At 41.2% G+C, this 26,733-nt stretch overlaps 1 protein-coding gene across 4 annotated transcripts in view; it reads left to right on the top strand.

The window, feature by feature from the left end:
* Positions 1–26,733, top strand: part of SIPA1L1 (signal induced proliferation associated 1 like 1) — a 365,455-nt gene that overhangs the window by 71,657 nt on the left and 267,065 nt on the right. For all 4 annotated transcript variants that reach the window (XM_029952089.1, XM_029952096.1, XM_029952095.1 and 1 more), the window contains one exon: positions 10,264–10,330. The gene's annotated coding sequence lies outside the window, so the exon portion shown is untranslated. The remainder of the gene's footprint in view (positions 1–10,263; positions 10,331–26,733) is intronic.

The raw sequence follows: 26,733 nt of genomic DNA, 5'->3' as shown, positions 1-26,733 counted from the left end.
TGGTCAGGTTATGGAGGGTGAGCTGGTTGGTGAACTGACGCCAGGTGTGTGGCTTGTCTGACTTGACGGTTCCTGTCTGTGGTCAGGTTGCCAGCCCTCTCGTTATACCTCAGGACGATCACTCCGGTTCCTCTTGTTGGCTGCCTGGTGCAGAGTTCCAAAGGTGCTCTTTTCATAATGAATGTGAGATGAAGTTTCTTTTCCCTTCACTTCACATGTACACACACACACACACACACACACACACACATTACCACACATGTCACCTTGAAAGAAAGAGACTGCATCTAGTTTTAGATGAAGTCAGTAAAAGGAAACAAATTCATAAGTTCTTAAATTTTGCCAGAAGGCTGAAAATTCCTGTTTTGGAGATTGGCATTCAGTGGTGAAAGTAAAGTCTAAAAGTTTTCTAAATTGGCATTTGAATGGCTTGCTTAAAAAGTAAGTAAACAAAAATCATTCTTTCAATATTCTGGGATCAGGAGCAAGTAAACGTGACTCACCTTTTATCTGAAAAATTTTAAAGCATGTCCAAAGGGTATTTAAAGAGGTTCTGTTCTTTAAGTCTATTAAAGAACTAACCAATTTCTAAAATCATTTTAAGTTGTACAGTTTTAACTTACATTTTAATTTTCATAATAGTATTAGCCTCATAGTAAAGAACATCATATATTCTTATATGAATGACTATCCCACGACTATTAACTATTGATTTGTTACTGGTTTTGTTTTTGTTTTTGATTTGTTAATGGTTTAAAATTATATTTAGCGTTTGCAAGGGCTTCCAAATAGATTCCATCCTTTGATCCTCACAATAATCTTGTGTGTTAGGCAGGAGAATAATTTTCTTCATTTTGCAGGGAATTTAATAGAGTTGTTCAGGTGCCACATGGTGACTCCAGGCATTGAATTTAGGACTTCCAGTTTCTGACTTTACGTGTTTGCTCAGTGCAGATGTGGAAATATTTCAGTACTTTGTATTGTAGTACTTGTCCACTCATTGAACAAAGTTTTATTGAAGGTACAAATTTCAAGTTCTGGGCCCTTGTGGATGAATGTAAAGACAAGGTTTCTACCCTCAAGGAAGACTGTTAGTAAATAAATAAGTGGGTAAGGTAATTATTGTGCCTATAATAATAATGATTGGTATGTAGTATGTACCCAATAAATGCTTACTGAGTGAAAGAATAAGTGAGAAAAGTGACAAAAAGAGGGATAAATAGTGAATCTTATAGGGTCTTATATAGATAGATTGACAAGAGAAGGTATTTCTGTGGAAGTGACATCTAAGTTAGGGAAAGAGCATTTTAGACACAAGGAAAGCATATGTAAAGGTCCTGAGGCAGAAAAGAGCTTGACTAATTTGAGGACACCAAAGGTGGCAATGGAGCTACAGCCATAGTATACTAGAGAGACGGACTGATTGTGTAGCGCCTCATAGGCCATGGTAAGAAATTTGGCTTTTATTCTAATGTTGAGAGACAATTTTCCATGTGTCTTGTGTTTCTACATTGACTACTTTTGTTCTGGACCCTCTTTTTAGTTGTCAGTAGCCTTGGAAGATACTCTTCAGGGTGGAGATCAGGTACACTTATTTTCTGTATAATCAAGGTAATGTCTCCTTCTGGGGTGAAAGTCAGGCAGGTGTACTGCTCATTATAAAAGATTTGGGTTCATTAAGCTCAGGGTTACTCTCCTGTAACACAGCACACTGCTGTGGAAGTGTTATCTGGTGGGAGTTGGGACTTAAGGGATTGGCACCAAAAATGATAGTACTCTGGCTACTGCTATTGCTGTGAGTAATGAAGTCCTTTGTCTCTGACCCAAGCATCTCCTGTCCTCAGTGGTGTTCATACACCTATGACAGTCTAAGTTGTTAGCTTGGAAATCAGAGTAAAATCATACATATTTCACACGTCTTGACATCTCAGGATATGGAAAGCCACTGGTAGGTTTTCAGCAGGGGGTTATATTATGCAGTTTAACGTTTTAAAAAGTCAGTCTGACCACTCTGTGGAAAACGATTGTGGGTGGAAAATGATGAGGAGTCTGGGGCAGTTGTCTAGTTGAGAGAGAATAGTGGCTTGGGCCAGTGTGTTACCAGTGGATACGGACAGGAGGGATGGGTTCGGGGTGGCCTTCAGGAGGTAGAATTCATATGATTCAACAGAATTGGATATGGGCTGTGGAGTGGAAAATGAATCTTAGGTTTTTGTCTTGAGCAAATGGGTAGATAGAAGTGAGTTTGAATTGGAGAAACCTCAAGATGAGAATAATAAGCTTGCAAAAGGACTTATTTCTAACTGTTATGTTTAGAATTGCAGGAATGAAGAATTAGTAGTTTGTACAACTTGAGATCAAAGAGCCATTGGTATATACTTTCTGGGGGAAGAACATTTTTCTTGTGTCTCTGTTAAGTTGTCAAATCCATTAATGTTAAGAAGTCTTGCAGTCCCTTGATGAGTGGGTTGTCTCAATAACACTAAATTAGATTAGCTTGGGAGGATTTATTTATTCAATAGCCATATTGATTTTTTTGTCCCAAATTCATTATCTGGGAGTTTACAAGAAAAATTTTCAACATGTTTCAGGTTGTTCCCCCTTTTGCCATTAAAGTAATAGTATATTCTTTTCCATATTTATTTGTTAGATTTTAAATTTCTTTTAAAGCCAGGCTGTTTAGGGGCACCTGGGTGGTTCAGTCGGTTAAGCGTCCGGCTTCGGCTCAGATTATGATCTCACGGTTCGTGGGTTCGAGCCCTGCCTTGGGCTCTGTGCTGACAGCTCAGAGCCTGGAGCCTGTCTTCAGATTCTGTGTCTCCCATTCTCTCTGACCCTCCCCTGCTTTCACTGTCTCTTTCTGTCTCTCAAAAATAAATAATAAAAAACATTAAAAAAAAATTTAAAGCTGGGCTGTTGTCCCTAAATTCTCAAGGATGGTTACTGCTCATCTTGCGATCATATAAGCTTAACACCGGAGGATGAAAGAAACAAGTTCCTATGGATTAATTTATTCTTTTTGTCATTTTCATTTAGAAATACCTCAGGATAACTTCTAGTCTTTATAATACCAGATGCTGATTTCAATAGCACCTGATTGCTTTTCATAAAAAAGTAACTTAAAAGCCTAAAAAAAAAAAAAGAAAAGGAGAAAAAGAAAGAGCGAGCAAGTCCAGGCCCTCTGGAGTTCTGTTAAACGCCTTTCTTTTTTTATCTAATGAGGTTTATCATTCTGTGTGTTTCGCATGTACTTACTTAACCTTTTTGTTATTTTGGATCATTTGTATTTCTTAACCTTTATGTATTATAGACAGTTTCAGGCTACAGCATGAAGTTGGTATGTGTTTTGAATTATTTTTGCACCATTTTACACATGGGCATTGTTTTCTTTTGTTGTGTAGTGTTGGGTAGTATTTCGTTTAGTACGTGGCCTAGGTCTAGATTTTTCCTCTTTGGAAAGAAAAGGAAGATAGAGCTTATTAACAGAGTTTTGTTTTGTTTTTTTGCTTGCTGGGGGAGGTTTGGGGAGGAGTCCATGCTTAAAATTACTTCTGATTCAATTTATACTCCACCCCTCAGAAATCAGCAATGGGGAAACATCCCATTGTAAAGACAAATAGATGTAGAAAACTTGAACTAAGATCACAAAATCATTAGTGCCTGTGATGAGACTGTTTTAGGTAATATGAGTTGTTATTAATCACTAATAGGCTCTGGAGATCTTTCTCCCGGAAGTGCAGTTAGATTGCGGTTCTTTCTTACTTTTTGAGAAGATAAATATGCTCTCTGTTTTTCTTTTCTTCTTAGGGGGTGCCATGTTTTTGGGCGTTAGCAATTTTAAAACACCCCCAGGTAGAAGAGGAGGATTTAAACTTCCTGGAGGTCTTGCCTTTCCTTCAGAGTATTGTTGCTCTGCCCCAGTCTCTCGTTATACAACTTTTTACAAAGGGCTCAACATTTTCTTATAATTTCACATTTCATGCAGTGTGCTAAGTGCTTTGTCGTTTTACCCCATTTGGTGTATGTTTGGAACCTCACGAGTGGGTTGCTGGTCTTCTCTCCTGTATGTATACCTGATTTTAAAACTACATAGCCTCTGGAATGTGATAGAAACTCTCCCTAAAGGATTCTTTATACTGTTCATATAGTCTCAGTATGGCCCAGATTTGTGCCTCTGCCCTTTTCATAGCCCTTCGGAAGATTTTACCCGCCTTTCCCTGGTTTTGGACCTAGACTTGCCCATACCCTAAATAGCAGTCTAGAAATGGTTCAGAGGCACAGAAGAATCTTAGCCTCAGGACCATAGCTCTCTCTCTCCTGCCTGTCTTCATTCTTCTCTCTGTTTGAAGAGTAGTCAAGGAAAAGAGGATTCAAGTCAGACGTGGTTTGTGTCTGAACTCTTGCTTGTTGGTTGTGTGATCATAGGTGACATGCTTAACCTTTCTAGGCCCCAGGTCGTAAATGTAAAATGGAGGCTGTGCTAATGACCTCCTCGTGGTTTAGTGAGGCATAGTTGTGTGTGTCAAGGAACTTGTGCTTCGGATTGGCAGATTCTCACTAAGAATCAGAACGTGATCAGCACTTTGAAGCTACTGTGTGTTGCCTTGTGAGTCCATCCTTCTGCCTCCCTCTGGAGGGAACTGCTATCCTGAGTTTTATGTTCAGCATTCCCTTGCTTTTAAAAATGAATATATCTATAAACAGTATATTTTTAGTGTTGCCTATTTGGGCTTTGCCAACATGGAATCATATTATGTATAGTCTGTCATAACATTTTTGTCTCTCTGGGCTTCTCCTTTACTGGTCCTTTAGTTAGAAAGCTTTTTTTTTTTTTTTTTCCCCCTGAAACTAAGTCAGAGTTAGGGGTAGCATTCGATGACATGGGGGGCTGAATCTAATAAGGAAAAGTGAGGTTATTGAGAGCCAGGTTTACGACCGTTATAGGGAAGGAAAAGTAGAATGACGCTGTGCTTGGGTAGGAATTCATGGCATCTGGATGAACTCCTGGTCTGCAGTATACATAGATGTAGAAAGAAATAAGGAAAAACAAAACAAAATAAAAAAAGAAAATCAACGAAGGACGTGTGTGCATGCTCTTCTGTTCTCCTGGATGACCAGGGAGCAGCAATAACCCAGTTGCAGTAAAGACACCCAGATCTTGGCTTTTCTAAGTACCATTTTTTTTCTCCCGCTAGAATGGTAGGAATTATTAGACTACAAAATCACTTTTTGGCAGCCATCATAAAATAATTTGGCCAAGAATTATCATTGGATACATATATTGGGTAAAAGTTTGTTGGTAGGATATTTATACAGTCTGAAAGTATCCTCTCACAAAGCACTTACAAATTATTGGAAAAAAAGTAACTTTTCAGTGGAAATCTGGCAGATGTACATTAATCAAGTTCGTGATACAAGTTCATGTTACCAGTAAGGGAAAAAGATTAAAATAGCATACTACCTGATAGGGTACAATGAGAGGAACTCTTTTCTTTGGTATCGCTGCTCAAAGTTCATAACTGAAAGCTAATCATAAGAAAGAATTAGATAAACCCAAATTAAGGAACATGCTACAAAAATGGCCTGGAATCTTCATGATTGTCAATGTCATGAAAGTCAAGGGAAGTCGGAGGAATTTAGGTTGAAATGCACTAATGAAATGTGGAAATTAAGTGCAATGTGAGATCCTGGATGGATTGGATCCTTTTACTAAAATGGACCTTACTGGGATGATTGGAGAACATAAGGTCTGGTCTGTGGATTAGATGATGGTACTGTGTAATTTGGGTGATTTTCAATGGCCATAATTACAGTTTTGTAGGAGAATGCCCTTAGATACAGGAGCTGTTTCCTAAACCCTGTAGGGATGATAGGCTGTCATGTTGGCTACTTCCTCTCAAGTGGTATGAGAAATAGTTATTTGTACTCAGTAATCTTGCAATTTTTTTGGTAGGTTGATCTGAGATTATTAAGCAAAAATAGAACAAAAAGCTCCTTCTTGTTTGTAGTTAATTGTTAGTTTATCAGACAGATCATTAGTTAAAGTTTAAGAGGTTTGTTTAGGGGACGCCTGGGTGGCTCAGTCAGTTAGGCATCCGGCTTTGGCAGACGGTTCATGGGTTCGAGCCCTACATAGGGCTCTGTGCTGACCGCTAACTGAGAGCCTGGAGCTTGCTTCAGATTATGTATCTCCCTCTCTCCCTCACCCTCCCTGCTCCCTCTGTCTCTTAAAAATAAATAAAAAACATTAAAAAAAAGAGGTTTGCTTAGATTTGCCTTGTCTTGCAGCTGCCCTACGGTGTAGCTTTTAGCCATATCTTAATTTGTCCTCTGGTGTACTGGTTTTAAAATGTTTACCATCATTTCATCAGTATGTTGTTTTCTCTGCTCATAATTTATTGTGACAAACTCCTTTTCCTGGAAAGTACAATTTATAGAAATAGGGCCTTTTACTGTGTTGCAATTTAGTGATAATACTGTTTTCAATTTTGACTTTCTTTGTGTTTTTGTTCTTTTATCCTCAATTTGCTGGTGAGCTATTCAAGCTTTCCTTCTTTTCCTTTGTTTTGTTGTTGTTTTTTTCCCCCACTACTGTATCAACCTTAGTATTGAGCATATTTCAGCAGGCTTTCAGTAAAAAAATGTTGGGCTGATTGATCATTATGTTAGCATTTAGAGTTTGAGAAAGCATAAGGGGGGTGAGGGGAATTGTATAGACAGAGTGGTGAATTTCACCCATAAGTTAGGCAGCTCATGTGAGTGATTAACCCCCAGAGGTTTGGGATTAAGCATATTAGGACCAAGCTGGTCCTACTCTTAAAAGTTCATGAAGTTTATTGGGCTCCTGGGTGGCTCATTCGGTTGAGCATCTGACTTTGGCTCAGGTCACGACCTCGTGGTTTGTGGGTTTAAGCCCCACGTAGGGCTCTGCTGACAGTGCTGAGCCTGCTTGGGATTCTCTGTCTCCCTCTCTCTCTGCCCCTCCCCTGCTTGTGCTATTGCTCTCTCTGTCTCTCAGAAACATTAGGATTTTTTTTTAACCATCACTCCCCCTTTCACTTCCCCCATCCCTCTTTAGCCCTCAGTTTGTTTTCTGTATTCAAGAGTCTCTCATGATTTGGAGAGGGGCATTTGTGGGAAAGAGCACTGGGTGTTATATGGAAACCAACTTGGTAATAAACTATTTAAAAGTAAATAAATAAATAAATTAGAAAAATAAAAATGCAATATGAGAGCATTAAAAAAAAGATTTTTTTAAAAAAAGTTCTTGAAGTTTGGGGTGCACTATGGTGGGGGAGAAGGCCAGCTGTCAGAGCAGCCTTCCCTCTCTGAAAACCTCATGTGTAAGTTGTCTGTCTGGTAGATTCTGCTCTCTCTCGTTAGTACAAAGAAGCCTGGGTTAAAGGCCTTGATTGCCCACTCCTACCTCTCTCTCTGGTGGAGCTGAGATCCATCATCAGGCTTGTTTTCCTTAGGTAGGTTGGTGGACAAATTTGTTTTTAGCAGTTACACTAATTTTCATATTTCTCAGAATGATCAGGAAAAAAGCTTTAAAAAGCCCAGAGTGGTAGTTACCTTGTACTTAATACACACCCACACATGCAGGCTTTTCTTTAGCGTTTTTTTTTTCTTGCCACTTTTACAGTGTAGGTGGCCTTCTCTAGATTGCTTTTGACAGGAAATTGAGCAACCTTTCTTTTTTGGAACAGAATATATTTTACTGAGGAGAAGGAAAAAAATGTGTTTATGTTTTGAAATTCGGTTATGAATTTTTTTATATTTGAAGACATTTAAATCTCGAAAAATGGAGGCTGGGTAAAATAAATTTCCTATCATGCGCTAATATTTCTGAACCTTCCTAGTAATGTTTCGGCCTTCCTTTTTTTCTTTCTTTCAAGTAGAAAGAAAGGCAGGCCTGTGAATCATTTTGCTTCATAAAGCAGGAAGTACTTTTCTTTGTTCTCTGAGACACTGATGGGTGTTAAGAAATCCTCTTTGACCAGATCATTCGTTTTTTAGCTTGTGTCTGAGGTTGCCCCCCTGATTGTCTTCCTTCTTTAAGGTGGGGGTGTGATGGGCCCTGCACTGGCCGCACAGCATCTTGAATCTGCACTGCGTGTTAGCCCGCCCTCTGGACAGGCACGTTCCTCAGTCAAGTTTCCTAATGGTTCGGTTAGAGCAGAGGCTCCAGAGCATGGACAGGGAGCTCCAGGTGGGAGCGCGGCCTCCGACACAGATTCAACCTGCCCCACCAACCCCCCGCCCATGCTTTGGGGTTACGATGCCAGGCTGCCCACCGCCCACTCAGGTGCTCACTGCCTGCGGGGATCATGCTGGGGTCTGATATAGGTAGTTCCTCACAGCGCTGGGCATTCAGAGGAAGAAATCAGTCTGTAATTAGAATATAAACCCCTACACCACATCAAGGAAACGTCCAGTTGGAATGTACTAATCCTCATGGAATCTTTCTAAGTGCATTCATAGATGATATCCTTTCATTCGAGTCTCCACTCCGCATGCTGGTTCATGTCCCTAATGGGGGCAGATCAGCTGTCAGGTATGTCTTGGTTATGTAATTGGCTAGTTACAGCTCATTCATTAAGCTTGACAGAACACAGTATATGTTTTAAGCGTTACAGGTTTATTTACCTATTCTTTGGGTGCATTGTGTGGGTTAGTCATGTAAACACTACAAGTTTTAGCATCTGGGATACTGAAAGATCTGGTATCAGGAAGTCTTGTTTTAAATACAGTTCAAGTGGGTTTTGAAGTACCTGTATATTTGGCTGAATAAAAGAGGAGGGTCCTACCATCTCGGGTGACCGGCCAGGGAGAGGAACTTCGTCCGTACCAGGAATTGAGAATATCTGTGAGGGAAACTAAGTTCTAGTTTGTTTGTTTATTGAATTTTAGAGAGTGGAGGAAGAGAGAGTGCAAGTGGGGAAGAGGGGCGGAGGGAGAGGGAGAGAAAGTCTTTAGCAGGCTCTGTGCTCAGTATGGAGCCCAGTGCAGGGCACACTCCCATGACCTTGGAATCATGACCTGAGCTGAAATCAAGAGCTGGATACTTGGTGTATTTGAGTAGCTGAGTTGGTTGAGCATCTGACTTTGGCTCAGGTTATGATCTTATGGTTTGTGGGTTTGAGCCCCATGTCAGGCTCTGTGCTGACAGCTCAGCGCCTGGAGCCTGCTTTGGATTCTGTGTCTTCTTCTCTCTCTCTGCCCCCCCCCCCCCCCGTTGCAATCTGTCTCCCTCAAAAATAAATACACATTAAAAAAAAAGAAGAGTTGGACATTTAACTGACGGAAACACTTGGGCACCCCAGTTCTGGTTCTTTTTAGTCTTAACTTCCATTTTATATGCTTGGAAACAAAGTTTTTGGGAGTTCACGTAGTTTGACATAGTATTTCTCCTCTGAAAATTTAGTTCCTTGGAAGCTCTTAAGGACATGTACACTCTGATCTGATTTATTTTAGTATTTTTAGAATGGGACATGTACTGCATATTATTAATATGGGGCATGTATGAATCTTGTAACTACTAAGCTCCCTAGTCACAGGAAATGTAGCGGGAGCTTATAACCTATCTGAAATGACCCGTGTGAGGATTGTAAAATTTCTAAATAATCAGAAAGGTTGTTTGTTTTGGAACAGGGTTTCTCAACCTCAGCACTGTTGACATTTGGGGCTGGATAATTCTTTGGTGGGGGGCTGTCCTGTGCAGTGTAGGGTGGGCAGCAGCATCCCTGGCTTCCACCCATTAAATGCTGGTAGCATACCTCCTCTCCCTGCTGTGACAACCAAAAATATTTGCAGACATTGCAGTACCAAAGCACCCACTGCTGAGAACCACTGGGTCGGAACGGTTGTTCCTGTAGGCACGTGACAGGCTGGCTACATCAAAATCACTTTGTTGGAGGTCTTCTTACCCATTCCGGTTCCTGACTTTCTCCTCAGACTTCCTGACCAGATTACAGAGGCCTTGGATCAGCAATCTGTCTAGAGACCAGCTCGGTTTAAGAATTTGTTGTTTAAGTAGGAGTGGCTATTGGCTGGCTTACATTTAAATGTGCATTGAACGACACGTAAAGAGATTTCCAGTTAAAGAGGGTTTTAAGGGTAGGGCGGAACCTTTCACAATTACGATTTGATTTGTAGTGGTGATTCCCGCCCCCCCCTTAATATTGTGAGGTACAATTGTATGTTTTTTCAGAGTTCAGAAGGAACCTTATTATACTAAAGTTCATCATTATTTTAATCTAGGTTTTGAGAGAATATCTCCGGTTGGACTCAAATGCAAGATTTACCACTGACTTTGAAGTGGAATAAGGTGAGTTGGTGGCTTAGTCACAAAGTCATGTTGGGGGAAGGGAATGTCACTCACATGTTTGTGCTTGGAAGGCATGCTGTGCTATTACTTGTCATGAAATTTGGATCTCTCAAATGTGGATCCTCTGTTTTTTCCTCACCGCATCTTCCTACTTTATTGTTCGACTGCTGAGAGGCAGAAATGGAAATGGAGAGGATGGGAAGCTCCTGTGTAGTTTTTATTCATTGATTTCTGAGTTCATCTTTGCAGATAAAATCATTCAGGTTTTTCCCTTGGCTACTTAAATTAATAATCAGGATTTTGTTACCCACTGATGTTCCCATTCCATAGTAAATACGTTTCAGAAGATCTCCCATGGGTTTCTTAAAATGTGATGGGGGTTTATACCTCAGCCCATGTCTTTAACTGCTACGTTAGTGTATAACTCGGAAATTATAATTCGGATAATCAGGGCTTATCCTGCAAAACTGAGAGATGGCTGGATGATGTACTGCCGATGTGGGTCTTAGAACCATTGATCTCAGAGTGCTTGCTCTTGGTTATTACTCCCAGGAGGGAGCCCAGGTCCACCTTAGGCCTGTTCTAGTGTTTCCGTGGACACTCCTCAGACATTTCAGTAAGTTGTAAAAGGCTATACTTGTATTGAGATACATAAGTAACAGCCTCATTCCGATTGAGAGAGAGAGACTTTTTCACAAGCTTAAAATGCTAGAATGTATTAAACTCTTAAATTCAGATAAAACAAGTGGTTTAGGGATGTGCCGGCTTCATCGGTTTTGCTGAGACAAAGACCTGGGGATTTTTCTCATCTGCTGCTGTGTTGGGAGCAGAAGCGCCACAACTCTTCCAGAGTATTAAGGCCTACAAAGGACGGTCAAGGTTATCTGAGCATCTCTCCATCGCAAACCTTTGTGCAGAGCTTAGGGCTTCTTTTCTGAAGCCCGCGGGGTAATTGGAGCACTGCTTTCACAGTGGCTCACTGTTTCCGACCTTCCTTGAATTTCAGGAAGAGGAATTGAGGAATGATTATCTCTGAAAATGTTTTTAAAGTGCTTTAGGACACTGTCCTGGTAGCATTTATTTGAAGAGTCTCAGCATCTTTCTTCTTTAATAAAGTGAAATCCAAGAAGGATTTGTAGGTCTCTGTAATTTGTAATCATTTGAAAAGCCCGTGTCTCTTATTGGCAACACAGTTGAAAACCTGTCTTTGAGAAAGTAGCATCTTTGGAACCAACAGAAATTGCTTAACAGTGAAGCAGGAAGGCAGCAGGAAATGGCCCAGGACTGTAGCTCAGGTACTTTGTGAAGGAAGAGAAATCCGTGCCCTCTGGTCTTCATCTCAGTCTTGGAAGTTTTTTTTCAGGGGTCGCTTTTTTCCCCTCTGGAGTGCCTGTACACAAGAGAAACACGTAGCGTCTGTGCGGTCTCCGTGTGTCTTTCTTACTCCCTCATTGCGTGGGGCGCGGCGTCAGCGGAGGCCGCAAGGTGAGGGTCACTGTTAAGGCCAAGCTTGTTAGCTTTTACATTGTGGCACCTACACCTTGTCCTTTGAATTGAGTTGCTCAGGTTAATAACCTGAGCCCTGGCACTCCAGTCACTCCTTTTAATGGAGATAATATCTGATGAGGGCTCGGCCGGTGTATCTGTTAGGTCAGGTGGGAGAGTCTTCTCCTAAGCGTTCATACTACCTGGGTCTGGTCAGACAGACAAGGGGCTTTGTTGAACGGTTTTCCAGACCGGTTGGTGGCATGACTCTTTCTTGGCCTTCTCAATATACACTTATCTATCCAAAGACTCTCCACTTAAGGGATGTCTGGATCAATTTCCTCCTTCTTCAGAAGACAAAAGTCTAAAAGACCAGACCAGACCCAATTCACAGAGCGGTCCCATGTGTATCTTCGTAGGTCCGTCATTCTGCAGCAGTTTTATCTATTTATGTTTTGAGTAATATTGTCCAAAATCGAATCGAGAGAGCACACTTCTTTTCCTTCCCTTAAAATTTTTTTTATTTCTATATTCTTTCTAAATACCAGGGAGAAACATAGAATGATGTCAATTGACAGTAATCTCTGACTAATATTACTTGTTTTCCTCATTGAAATATTTGAATAATCTCCCCAGTGTTTTATTTTTGTTTTGGACGCTCCCTTTCATGTATAGACACTTGTGTATCATAGGTAAGTGAGATGTTACTCAGTTTGGCTATCGCATCCCAGTCTTCTGCTTTTAGCGGGAGAGTAGCTGAGAAAATTTTAAAAAGCTCTGCAGTTCTCTCTTTTCTTGAAAGTAAAATAAAAAAAGAATAACTGGTCACATTTATGTAGACTAATAGTTTGCTGGCGTGATACACAAAGTTAAAGACATACTTTTAATTGTTTTGTAGGAAGTTCCAACCATTTAGTAAGTATAAAAAGAAAAGAAGAAAAAGTGTCTGGGTGACGTCTCCTAGACGTTTCTTGGTGTTATATGTGGTGTTAGCAAGAGACCCAATAATCTTAATGCCCTACGTTGGCCAGCCAGACAGTGGAATGCCCGGAGCAGTTTCAGAGGTCAGTGAAGAACCAGAGCCTCCTCCCTTCTTGTCCAGCTTCATGTCCATTGATGCAACTGATCTCCTTTCTGCTCATGATTCTAACGAACTGTACCTTCCTTAAAACCTAGGTGGACGGTTTCCTCTTTAAAGGTAGTTCAGTGACAGACAATAGATTAATTAATAATAGGACTTTGAATATACTCACTCAATGAAGAACGGAACTCAAATGCTTACCTTGAGCAGACTTTTTAGAGGCTTTGGGTCAGCCTACATTGAAGTTTCCCAGTGGCATTATCTTAAGATGGTCAATACTGGTGAAATCTTATTAACTAAATACTGACTGTATAATATAATACGAAAGTATTAAAATTTTATAGTTATAGCAAAGGGATGATTTCAGAATTTTTCTTTCTTCTGTGGCCATGCCTAATTTTAATTAAGTTTGGCATGCCTTGAGGTCACTCCAGAATTATTCCAGGATGCTTATTTATTATTCAAAGCCTCCATCTTTGTTCTTAAAAAAGAAAATTGTGTCAAATCCTTTGGCCTACCAAACATTTTTACCAGCCAGTGGGACTGTGGCATGACCCCTTCACATTTACTAATAGTATCACGCCTTTTTTCTCTGGTATAGGAACAACTTATTCTCACTGAATTTTTACCTTTACATTCTTCGAAACAGAGCAGCACAGCTGTTCACATCAAATAAAGAGTTGCCTCTTTTAGACTCATTCTAGTGACAAATACAACAAATTCTTACAGGAAATGAATTAAGTTGTCTTTGGAAGAATGCCTTACTTCTTAGAACCTGGTCCGTATTGTGGGCCCTGGGTCTGACACGAGTTTTTTATACTGGTACCATGTTACCTAGTCGATTTCCCAAACCGTTTGTTTTCCCGTTGACTGTCTAGTACATTTAAAATTTGCTAAAGTAGGAGTGGATTTGAGCAAATGTCTAAAGTAAAGAATCAGAAGAGAGAAGCAAGAGCATGAACGTGAGTGGCTGTGGTTCCGTGGAAGGGAGGGTGGGAGTGGTCCAGACCTCCGCCTCTGCCTGCTTTAACAAGTTCGGTCGGTGAGGGAGTTTTGAAGACTCGGCTCCTGGGAGCAGATCACAGCGTGGGGCTGGCGATGAAGCTTGGGGGAGAGGTTTGCAACCCTCAGTGCTTCGTGATACAGCTTTTCTCAAAGGGCTCGGAAAACTCTGTGGTGGGGGTTTTAGTTTACAACCCAGGCTTTATTCTCATCTTTGTCAAAACTTAAGCATATTTTCTATACAAAAGGAAGTTGTAGGTATGTTCCCTAGTATTTGAGTGTCGTTCCTCAAACCATGTGTGTGAAATGAAGGCAAAGGTGGGTGAGGTCTTCCATTTAGGGAAGTCCAGTATTAGGGGTTTTGCTACACCTGAGAGGGTGACTTTATTGTATCTTCTTGGACATGATTTTTAACCAAGAGAATGCAGAGATGGACGCCCTAGACTTGAAGAGAGCTGCTGCTCCTATCTGCACACAACATGCCGCGGCCCCCAGCCAGTGGATGATAAAGAAAACACGAGAGAGATGTGGACATGTACCATCCCACGTGGCACCCCGTCTTCAGAGCCGCGGCTCTTTCCCGAGCCGTTGTTTGCCTCCGCACATGGCTGGCTCTGTGTTCTTGCTCTGGTGGTTTCCTTAACAAAAGTGCATTGATCCACGGCTACTCTGGATGAGTCTCAGTCAGTCGGTTAAATAATGAATGGCTGCTAAAGAACTAATGGCCTTTGACTTTTTACCCCCTCAAGGAGTCAATTTTTTTTTTTTTTTTTTTTAGCTATAACTTGATTTAGTAACTGGCCTTTTTCTGCTACTGACTAATGTTTTCTTTCCCCTTAGTCAACTGGAAAACATTGTTTGAGAAATTGAGTAGGTAACATTTGATGGGTATTGGTCTTTTATAGGGATCTCTGGGTGTGTCTTACCCTGAAAACTTTTGTACAAGAAATAAGACATTCTACTTCTGTTGCCATTTATCTTGCCTCTGAATTTATTAGTGGAGAAGTTAATTAAGTAAACAAACAACTGTGTAATACCTGCTATATAGAGTGTTTTGCCTGGTGTTGACTAGGATAGAAATACCAAAAACCAAATGCCTCTTGTACTCAAGTTGTTTTCCTAGAGAGGGAGATATAACATAATTAAAATTCCCATAATGAATGACCAGATGTAATAAAACCTTTTGTGGAAATACACGTAAAACGTACTGTGGTATCTGTAGAGGGGAGAATGAAATCCGTGCAGATGGCATCATTGGAACTGGGTGTCAAAAGATCCATCTGTCTGTCTGTCCACCCACTAAAGGAGTAACTTTGGTTCTTAAGGTAACCAAAGTAATTCATATTTATTGTGTAAAATCTGGATGCCCCTAAAAGGCGCTCAGATCAAAGTAAAAATCACTCGGTTCACACCAGATCACTTACTCCCCACCACTCAGAGGTAACTGTCCTTGTTAGCATTTTTACTTTCTATTTGTGAATATTTAAAAACTTACAGAAAAGTAGAGAGAATAGCGTAAGGAGCCCTGATGTATGCATCATCTAGTTTTAACGGTTACAGACATTTTGCCATTCGTGTTAACATCTCTTTCCTTCCTGCTTTTGGGTTTTGTTTTGTTGTTCTGCTTTGTGTTTTGAGTTTAAAGCCCAAGTTAGATATATTATACCATTTTCCCTATACGTGCTTAAGCACATATTTTTAATAGATAATCACTTTTAAAAAGTCACAATGTCATTATCCTTACCAAAATTAACCATTATTCTGATTTAATATTACTTACTAGCTAGTTCTGTAATCCCTAGTTCATGTTCACTTTCTTCCATAGTCTGTTAGACTCAGGATCCAATAGCACATTGCATTTGTCTCTTACAGGTCTCTCTTTATTTGTAGCATTTTCCCTTCCCCCTCTTTTGTGATATAATTTATTATTGAAGAAACTAAGTCATTTATTTTTTTAGAACTGCTATCATCTTAATTTTTTTTTATTTTTATGCTTCTGTGTGACCATGTATACATTTTAAAAGCAAAATTGGAGGAGTGCTTGGGTGGCCCAGTCGGTTAAGCACCCGACTTCAGCTCAGGTCATGATCTCGCCATTCGTGAGTTCAAGCCCCGTATCAGGCTCTGCACAGACAGCCGGGAGCCTTTAGCCTGCTTTGGATTCTGTGTCATCTTCTCTCTCTGCCCCTCCCCGCTCATACTTTCTCTCTCTCCGCTCTCAAAAATAAACATTAAAAATATAAAGAAATAAAAGCAAAATTGGAATCCTGTGCATACTGTTTTATAAGCTCTTTTTATACTTAATATTATAAGGAGGACATGTTCCTATTATTTACTCTTGTACAATTTATTTTCTGTTAAATCACGGCATTGTAGTAACTAAAAATGATAAAGATGCATTTGGTTATATTTAAACCTTACAGTAATTATAGGTATTACAAGAACAGATTTTCTCCCTCCCTCCTTTCCTTCCTTCTTCCCTTCTTTTCATCCAGCAGCTAGCTGTTATGGGTGGATCTAACATCAGCGATGCATTTCTGGAATTGAGAGTGTGTTTTATATTCCGTGAGTCAGGAAAAGTGAGACCATAAGTTTGGGAGGGAAAAAGGAAAAGAATGGGGCACCTGGGTGGCTCAGTCGGTTAAGCATCCGACTTCGGCTCAGGTCATGATCTCACAGTTTGTGGATTTGAGCCCCGCATCGGGCTCTGCGCTGAAGCTAGCTCAGAGCCTGGAGCCTGCTTCGGATTCTGTGTCTCCTTCTCTCTCTGCCTGTACCTTGTTCGCATTCTGTCTCTCTCTATCTCAAACATAAATAAATGGTAAAAAAAAAAAAAAAGGAAAGAAAGTAAAGAGCCACCAGGGTGGCTCAGTCAATTAAGCACCTGCCTCTTGATGTCAGTTCTGTTTTTGTAAAAAAGGAAAAAAAGTTAAATTTGCTTTCTCACAAACATAGGCCCTACTGGGAGGAAAGGACTCTAAGTGGTTAAAAGGGTGCATGCCAGGGGCCGCTCGGTGGCCCAGTCGGTTAAGCATCTGACTCTTGATTTCAGGTCAGGTCATGGTTTTGCAGTTCGTGAGATTGAGCTCTGGGTGGGGCTCTGTGGTGATATCATGGAACCGCATGGGATTCTCTCTCTTTCTCCCTCTTTTCTCTCCCTCCCCCCACCTCTTGTGTGTATGCTTTTTCTCTCTGTTTCAAATAAATCAACTTAAGAAAATTATAAAAGGGAGCATGCCTATTTTGGTTGAGAGATGTTTCTGTCTTAACTTTTTTTTTTTAAACATTTCTATGTTTGGCCCTCTTTAGTTACTGTCAAGTTTTTAGCTTGGGAGAAGCATGTGTGTGCAGGCTCATGCCCGTCACAGTGAATTCTCCCAGCGAAAGCCTTGTGTGGCCATGTGACAAGTCGGCAGGATCTTCTGCTTTTGTCAGATAAAACCCCAGCTTCATTTGTGATGTTCTGGTTAGTCCTGGCAGTTTGTCTTTTTACCTTGATTAGATTTTGATTTAGCAGTGGTTACAGAAATACTATCTGTATTTCACCTTTTTTTTTTTTTTTTTAAAGATTTAATTTTTAAGTAATCTCTACAGCCAGCATGGGGCTTGAACTCACAACCCTGAAATGGGACAGGGTAGGAGTGAAATCTGAAGGACTGACATGTAGTTTACTAACCTTATTAACTTCCAGTATTTGACTTTGAAGCTTTTTTTCCTTTAAGACTAGTTTTATTTATGGGTTCTATTTTGCTACCAGGTGTGAATTTATTTATACATAGAGAATTGTGCAATTAAATAATTAGCAAGTACATTATTACAATGACCACTGAGCTCTCGTGTAAAATTAACACCTAGTTTTAGAATCTGTGCAGTGGAGGCAAAGCTGGGTGTGGGCTTGTATGAAGGGCCACTGAGTTCTGGAAAGGCCTCTTCAGTGAATGCTCATCTCTGGTCTATCGGCGGAGGAATATGCTGTGCCCGCCGCGTGAGCCCTGCCATGTTAGGGACGCCGCGTGCTGAGGGCATACCTGACCGAGTGAGGGCTTCCCCTTACTGGGGCAGGGGTAGGCACACGCCGCCTTGTCGTTTGGTCTCCCTTAAAGAAGATTTTTCACAGTAAAGAGTGGTATCTGCCTTTTCCCTTTCCTCTGAATGGTTGTCTGCCATGTCAGGGGAGACAGGTGCAGTTCCTCATTGCTTGTCTCTTAAGAAAAGGATGTGATCATTGTTAGATCAGCTGGTTATGTGCTGGAGCTCTGCTTTTTGAAGTTGTCAGGTCTTTTTAAAAAAAAATTTTTTTTTAATGTTTTTTATTTATTTTTGAGAGAGACAGCGCGAGCAGGGGAGGGTCAGAGAGAGAAGGAGACACAGAATCTGAAGCAGCCTCCAGGCTCTGAGCTAGCTGTCAGCACAGAGCCCGACGTGGGGCTGGAACCCACGAACCATGAGATCATGACCTGAGCCAAAGCCGTAAGCCTAACTGACTGAGCCACCCAGGCGCCCCTGAAGTTGTCAGGTTGTAAAATGCGGCTTCTTTCTCCACAGTAGTTATCATGCAGTATTCCTTTTAATTTCCAAAACCCTTTAAACGAGGCCTCACGGGGATCCTGAGCCTTGCACTCTTCATCTGTCAAGTGGGTCCATTAAGCCTCGTGCCTCTCAGGGCTGTAGGAGCACCGGGTGCCCTGAGGAAGGCGGCTCTTGGCTGCACAGCCGGAGAAGCCTTGCGGCCACACCTTCTCCCATACCAGCTGGGGAAGCTGAGACTATGGTTTCTCTCCCTTCCGCTTGTCCTAATGATTAAAATAACCTTTGCCACACATTAGGTCAGTGTGTGACTCTGCTTCTCAAGTAACTGGAGAGGCAGCTTTTATGCACGTCTTTTATTTGCCTGGAATTTCCCACCTGTCAGCCACCTTTCCCTCCTTTGAGACACGTTCAAGTTTGTTTCCTCAGGAAGGCAGTCCTGGCCAATCCTACAGATGGATATGATTTCATATCCTGGCCACTGAACTACATCTTTCCCTATGGAAATTTGAACTTATTTGTATGTTTCTTGGAAAACTCTTCTCTTGTCTCTATGTTATTTATAAAAAACTTTATACCATAAAAATGCTGGTTATTTAGGGAAAAAAATCTTTAGAAGAAAACTATATTTATTAGTGGAACAATGTTATTCCTGTGTATTGAAAGGGAAAATTTCAGCTGACAGAGAGATGAACTCTCAGCATTAGCGCCTACATCACCTTTTAAGCCATAGGTCAAGGTTGAGGATGATGTTAAATTAGAGCAAAACTTTCCACTGATAATTCACATATCTTTGCATGTGGATGACTACGCCTACAACTTTCCTTAGTGTTCTTTTTTCCATGCTATGAAAAGTGGTAAACAAATTAAAAATATCAAGTAGCAGTATATGTTTTTAAAGATAACTCACAGAAGTTACATGTAGACTGACTAGTACATAAAAGATCTATGAAAGCCAAGTTTGAGGCTTGAATAATCCTAAACGTGAATGAATGGGCAGTTGAACTAAGGTTTCACTGTACAGCATTCACATTTTAATTTAATTTCAACACAGAGGTTAGTAAATCCTTTTCCCATTCATTTGAGAACACTTATGTGCACCTTCCGTTTGTTATCAGGATATCACTGTGTGTGTGTGTGTGTGTGTGTGTGTGTGTGTGTGTGTGTGTGAGTGAGTGTGTGAGGCCGCTCTGGAAGTAGGAAGGAAGTGTTACAGGTAGCTCCTTCCCCGGTGTATACAGACAAATGCACGTGTGTTTGTATGAAAGGACTCCGAGGTCTTTGTTTATATTTGGGATGTGAAGGAAAAGACATGTAATAGAATTTTAGACCTGGGAGGAGCTGTAGCTGCCATCTGTTCAATTTATAAATAGAACGTGGGCGTTCACAGAGATCAGAAGTTTTGTCCAAGTTCTGTTACTTTGTGGTGTGGGTCCTAGGCTCCGAGCTGAGTGTGTGGAGATGGGATGGTGATTGGTACTTTGGAGAGAAACTCGGGAGTGTTTCTTTGCCCGTTCAGTGACCTCAGTATTTCCTACATTATTTTCCTTTTGTGTTTTGAATACTTAGAAAATTAGGTATTGATGGGATTTGAGGCTAGAATTTTTTCTTTGGACATTCTTAAGCATGCTACCCACCAATTCTTCCCTCAGAAGACATCATAGAAAACTAAAACTTTGTCTAAATTGGAGTTTTATCATTTTCTTATATTGCAAAATAAGTCACTCTTCCTTAAAAAGCGTTTTAATAAACTTTGTGTAAAAACACTTGGAAAATGCAAGGCAGCATCACACTTTCACCTTTGCAAGCGTCACCTTCATTCTTCCTAACTTTTACTGTGAGGACTGTGTCTTATTCATCTTTATAGTCCCTACAGCTCCCAGCACAGACCTCTGTTTGCCTCCCTCTGTTTTCCTGCCCAGATCCCGAGTGAGCACGACCTCACCTTTCTCTGCCCTCTTCTTTTCTCTTCTGTGTCATTATGAACCAGGGACCGAGGGAAACCCCTAGGATATTTGAAATACAATATTTCTTATTAGTCAGAAATTGGATCACTGGACCAGAACATACTAATATTGACTCTCATTTGTTGGATCCTTACCATGTGGCAAATATTCTCCTGATTCTTTGAGTACAGAGATCAGTTGACGTGGCCCCTACCTTTGAGGGCCAGACATCCAGTAGGTGAGGCAGATGGGCACTTAGGTGCAATAATTCATGTATTGGACGTGTGGAAGCCATGTTTCTACCTTGATGTTTCTCACTAGCAGTATGAATGCCATGGATGGTGTAAGTTTAATCACAAAATAATTATGGACTTTTAAAACATTTTTTATTTCATTTTATTTATTTTAGAGAGTGTGTGTGCAAGCTGGGGAGGTGGGTGGGGAAGAGAGAGCGAGCGAGTGAGCGAGAGAGAGAGAGAGAGAGAGAGAGAATGAATGAATGAATGAATGAATGAATGAATGAATATCCTGAGCAGGCTCCATGCTTAGTGTGAAGCCTGATGTGGGGCTTGATCCCATGACCCTGGGATCATGACCTGAGCTGAAATCAAGAGTCAGATGCTCAACCAACTGAGCCACCCAATAATTGGGGTCTTTAAAATTAAGCTTTATGTGTTAAATAGCTAATACATGCCCACAGTAAAATCCAGAAGGTGATACAGTGACCCTGAACAGTGTAGATTTTATTCAGATTTCATCAGTTTTTCTACTAATGCCCTTTTTCTTTTCCAGGATCCAATCTAGAAATGTCATATTGCATTTAGTATGTATGCTTTTTAAAGTTTATTTTTTACACAGATTGTAGCATACTGCACTACACTTGCTTTTTGTTCTGTTTCAGTTTATGGTTGTACTCTATTATCCAGTCTCCTTATGATGGACTTTGTTACTGATCTTTTGATATTAATAGTGCCTTTGTGGCAGTCCTTGAACTTGAAAGTGTACAGGTTTTATATAGAGGAATTTCCGGGTTAAACAACATGTGTCTTCGTGTCTGTGGTCGGTATTGGCAAACTGCCCTCCACGGGCACTGTACAAGTCTGCCTGCCCATCGGCACCGTGTGCCCGTCTCCTTCCTCTTGCCAGTAGTGTGTGATTAAACCTCTTCATCCTTGCCAGTTTCATCGCTGAAAAGGGAATCTTTTTGTCATTTTCCTTGGCATTTCTCTTGTTACATATGAGGTTGTACATACTGTCGTATGTTTAAGAGCAGCTTATCTTTCTGTGAATTGACTTTTGTGACTCTTTGTCCATTTATCTAATGAGATAAATTCTTTTTATAAAAAAAGAAGCTATTCCACTTTGTGGTAGGAGCTCTTTGTTTTTTCCACTGGTTATGTGTTTTGTCATGTATGGTAACTCGCTGTGTAGGAATTTATTATATTTGGATAATCAAATTTATTTATGTTTTACTTTATGAGATCCGGATTTCATGTTCATCTTAGGAAGGTTGTCTTATGCTCTCCGAGAGTATAAAAAATGTCTAAAGCTTTCTTTTAATCTTTTTGTTTCTTTTTTTAATGTTTGACTCATTGATCAATGAGATTTTTTTTTTTTTTTTGGTGTGAGTTGGTTTCCCATTCTCTTTCCCATGTGGCTGTGTAGTGTGCCAAAACCATTATAGAGTAATTTATTTTGTCTGCGCTGATTTTAAATGTCACATTTTATCTTACAAAGCTCTCCAAAGTATTTTTAGAATTTTTATTGTATCTTCTGATTTGGTGGTCTATTCATGGACCAATTCCACACTTTTAAAATTATTACATATTTATAACACGTTTAACTAGCCAAGAATTGAGCCTTGTCTCTTTTATTACTTTTCTTTTTCATAATTACTCTCATTATTTTTGCTCACTTGTTTTTCCATATGAACTTTAGACTTAGATTCTGAATTTCCAAAAGAATATCCTGTGAATCTTAGTGGGATTGCCATCAATTTCTGTATTAATTTAGATGTTTTTTAAAGCATTGGTTCTCTGAGAATTTGTTTTGAATGGCTCACATATTTCTCTTTTTTGAAAAGAGGTAATTTTTTCTTTTTTTTTTTTAAGTTTACTTATTTATTTTAGGAGAGAGAGAGAGAGAGAAAGAGAGAGAGAAAGAGAGAGAGAGAGACAGAAATCCCAGACCAGCTCTGTGCCATCAGTGTGTAGCAGCCTATGAGATCATGACCTGAGCCAAAATCAAGAGTCGGACGCTTAACTTGACTGAGCCACCCAGTTGCCCAGAAAGATTTAATTTTAAAGAGACTTATCCCTGAAAATATGAAGAGCAGTTATTCATAATCTTACCTTCTGTCCCAATAAAGTTTACTGTTTCCATATCTTTACCTTCCATTTCCCCTCTGCTTTTGGCGATGCTGAGTCATGTTTGGGAGTCTTGGTTTTATTACTTTATACTCTGTTATTAGCACAGTGCTGTGCATCCAGTAAGTAAATGTTTAAAGAAGTCATCCATACTGCTGTGGGATCCTGATTAGAATGTGGTTTGGGAGTATCTATTAAGGTTTAGCACGTGTGCATACATATAGCATGTATGTTATAACCCTGCAGATGCCTTACTCAGCATCTACTAATGACATGTGCATCCTGTCAGTGAGGCATGGACTCCAAGGGCAATGGTAGTCTGGCACCCTCATCATCTCCTTGCCTTCCAGCCATTAAATTCTGTTGAAGACGTGAAATCCTGCAGAATGGGTTCATAGCCCATGTTGAGCACTTCTGATTCTCTCCCTTATGTTTTTAGTTAAAAAAAAACCTCAGCATAGTAATCCTTTAGATAAACATGTTAGAATCAGCTAAATATTTTCCCCCCCTCTCGAAAAGCTTAAATCATCACTCACATCTTCCCTCAATTTTGATCATTCGCCCCTTTCCCTGTTGAAAATCACGGGATATGGTTTTCATATCCTGTGAGCCAGTCACCATCATGAGCCATGGTTCCTGACTGCAGTGCCCTTGGTGAGCGTGTTGGGGACAGAAATACTGTCAGTTTCCTGTGTGTGCGGCCTTCCTCCTCCTGACCCCACCCCTGCTTGCTCAGCCTAAAAATGGAGTCCTGTTCTTCACAGGGATAAGATGGTCTCCACCTACTTCAACGCCCTTCTTATCAGCTCTTCATTCCTTTTGGGAGTGCAGTCCCTTCATTCCAGTCCTACCTCTCTCAAATCTTTACCCCCCTATCTTTGGAATCTTTATTCTCCACACCAGAGGAGTCCTTCATTCAGCAAACGTTTATGCACAGTATGGTGGGGGGAACATGATTGCTTTAGTACCCAGTAGACCTGAACCAAGACTGCATCGGAAAACAGGAGATTGTTTTGTGCAGAGCCCTAGGAAAACAGCCCCTTCATTGTCCCAGCACCAGCTTGAAGGGAGAAAGGAGAGAGCCATGTGGGAACCTGGGAATTATGGGCAGCAGGGAGGTAGAGGGGGAATGTTGGAGGCACCCTGGAAGGGTGCCTGGGTTTGGGGTCACACTCCCACGTGCTGCTTCTGCAGCAGCCTGCCTCCCGCTGGAGCCAGTTGGAAAGCCGTGGGCTGGTTACTATGGGAATTGATGGGTGCTGCTGGCAGTGAGAAAAGCAGAGTGCTTGGAATTGATCCCAAAATCCTAGGAGGGCAGGGTTTTCCTCCCGCTGGTTTCCCTGCTTACTGATCTTGGATGCACGAGGTTGATTTTAGCTTGGGGACAGCGTTTCCAGTAGCTCACCTCTTGCATCCTAGGGAGGGGTCGGGCCTCCTGGCCCAGGCAGGCCTTGCAGGGGGCAGGGCAGCGCAGAGGATCCCTGGTTCTGTTTCCCCGTTGGCTCCCCACGCTTCAGTGAGCTCAGAATGAAATTCCAGCTTCTGTTTCTTTTTACACTGTGAGGGAATGTGCCGTGGAAAAGGAGAGGGGAAGTCAGTATTTAATTCCGGAATAGTGACCTTCCCCCTTCTTCACTGCCATTACCCCTCACCGAAAAGTAGGGGCGGCATTGGATGTGTGTTCTGGGTTTGTCAGAGATAGATAATGAGGTGATACCCACTTCGGAAAACAGCGGGTTCAAAATATATTTTATAAGTCATCTTTCATTAATTGGTAATCATTAATCCAATTTAAAAGCTCTAACCATTGTGTGTGCTAGTTTATTTTTGTAACTACTCATGAATATGGAATGTAAAGCCTTGATTTTTTTTTTCTCCTAAGAAAACTATTTGGCTTGAGGAGAGAATATTAAAGTATCATGAGCATTATAAAGTTTAAAAGGACAGAAAGAGCTATTCACCCCTCCCCCTAACATTTTTGTTTCAGTTAAGTGTTTTCTGTCGTTTCTGATTCTTTTACCACTAATGAAAACCTTATTCATGGGAAAGTTTTTCTTTTAATTTTTGGGAGATTCTGTTGAATTCCTCCTTTAGGTGTAAGAGGGCTGGCTATCTAGTTCTATTCAGACCCTGACTTTGGGGTGAGTCACCTGGGAAAGCAGTCATGCAATGTTGGGAGGATTTTTCTCTAGAAGCTTTAATGCTCCTTTCTAATCCATTTCATTTCCCTTTTCTGTGTTGAGGAGAGGCTCGGCAGGAAGGCCAATCACACACAGGCCTTGCCTCCTGGACCTTCTGATCTGGGAGGTAAGGCGATTAAAAAAAAAAGTACAAGGAAGGGTATGGTATGTTATGCTGTGGTGACTCCAAAGCAAAGTGTCCTTGCTGGGGAAGCAGCGGAAGGCTTCCTGGAGGAGGCAGCCATGGAGAGCTGGGACAGCCCCAGCTCTAGTATTTCAGTAAGTCAAGGGTGTTCTTATCTGAACTGGACTTGAAAGAATAAGCAGCATCTCAACAAATGTTTTCCTTTGTTGCTCAGCCTGAGACTCTCTCAGGGTCCTGATTTTATTGGTGTGCTTCGATTTATACCTGTGGAACACTTCACACCTAAAAATGCTTTTTTCCAGTGTATGTATTCATCAGAGTGCCTGCAGAATGCCAGAGAGTCTAGACTTGGGTTATAAATGTGCCACCGGAGGGCAGGTAATGCCGGGATGGAGGGGAGCACAAGGTGGGGTGGGAGCCCAGAGGGAGGAGGGCTGCCACCCCTGAGGATGGGGCGTGGGGGCACCGCCGCCTAGGGCCTGGGAGTCAGCTCTGCAGTAGCTCCCTGACACCCGTCATTTCGCCATGAAGTAAGCGGAGCTCCTCCAATCTGAGAAATGAGAAAGGAGGCTCATGGTATGTCGGTTCCTTGTCTATAAAGTCAGGCCGTTTGCAGTTGTGTCAGCACTGAGATCTGAGCACACGGCCACAGATGTGGCCCAGAAACCTGTAAAGCCCGCACAATAGTTCTTGTAATGCTTGTGTTGTTCATATTGAGGCTAGTTAGGCAGTCCGCTGCTCAAGGCCTAAGTCGTATGTGGCAGAGTTGAGATTTCAGTGATGTTTTTTCCCAAAGCGCATATCTTTCCACATAGAGAGCCCACCCTATGGAAATTCAGTAGAAGGGGCACTAACACAGCTTGAGGAAGAGGCGCCCTTCCGGTTAGGCACAACAGGGTGGAGGTAATTTGGAGTTCTAGAGAGGCACTTTATCAGTGGCCACTGATACAGCTGGAATACAGGACAGAGGCGTGGGGAAAGGTAAAGAGATGAGTGTGTTCAGGTTAGAGAGAACAGCTCACTTTACCTGGAGTGGCGGCAGTGTAGAGAGGTGTGGGAAAAAGGAGTTGTAAAATTAGGTTGAAACTCACTCATCTAGGACTTGGAGCACCTAAAGAATTTGGAGCCTTTTTATACAGTTTTTGAGAAACCACTGGTGGTTTACAGAAGTCTACTGTTCAGGATCATGAAACCTAGTTGTTTGTTTTATGAACTATAATTCTGATTGTATAATTTTTCAGGATCTTGTCAGCTTGGTGAATTCATGGCTGTGAGGTGACTGGAAAGGTGGTATTGTTATAAATCTATTTGAATAGTGGTATTTCTGTGGCTTATTTTATATACACAGCCACTGAATCTGCCATAGATGGAGGTTATTTAGGGGTCTGTTTCAAGCCCAAAGTCTTGCACTGGGAGTTTTTTCCATGGGATACAGGCTGGTAAGCATTTAGACAGGAGAGCCCTGCATGGCCTTTCCTGGGCTCGCTTCCTAGTCCCAGCAAAGAGCCAGCTCCAGCCAGGCCTTCGGTGGCCATTGTCCTTGTATTATTGGCCAGAGGTTCCCAAAGGGTTCTGGTTGGATTTTTAGCCATATGGATTATTTATAAAAATACATTTGTCATACTGCTATTTGGAGAGGATTATACTTTTAATAAAAAATGTCTCACTTAT

The sequence above is a fragment of the Suricata suricatta genome, chromosome 9, assembly GCF_006229205.1.
Source record: "Suricata suricatta isolate VVHF042 chromosome 9, meerkat_22Aug2017_6uvM2_HiC, whole genome shotgun sequence".
NCBI lineage: Eukaryota > Metazoa > Chordata > Mammalia > Carnivora > Herpestidae > Suricata > Suricata suricatta.
The sequence above is the reverse complement of the archived record's forward strand: the minus strand, read 5'-3'. Positions and strand labels throughout refer to the sequence as shown.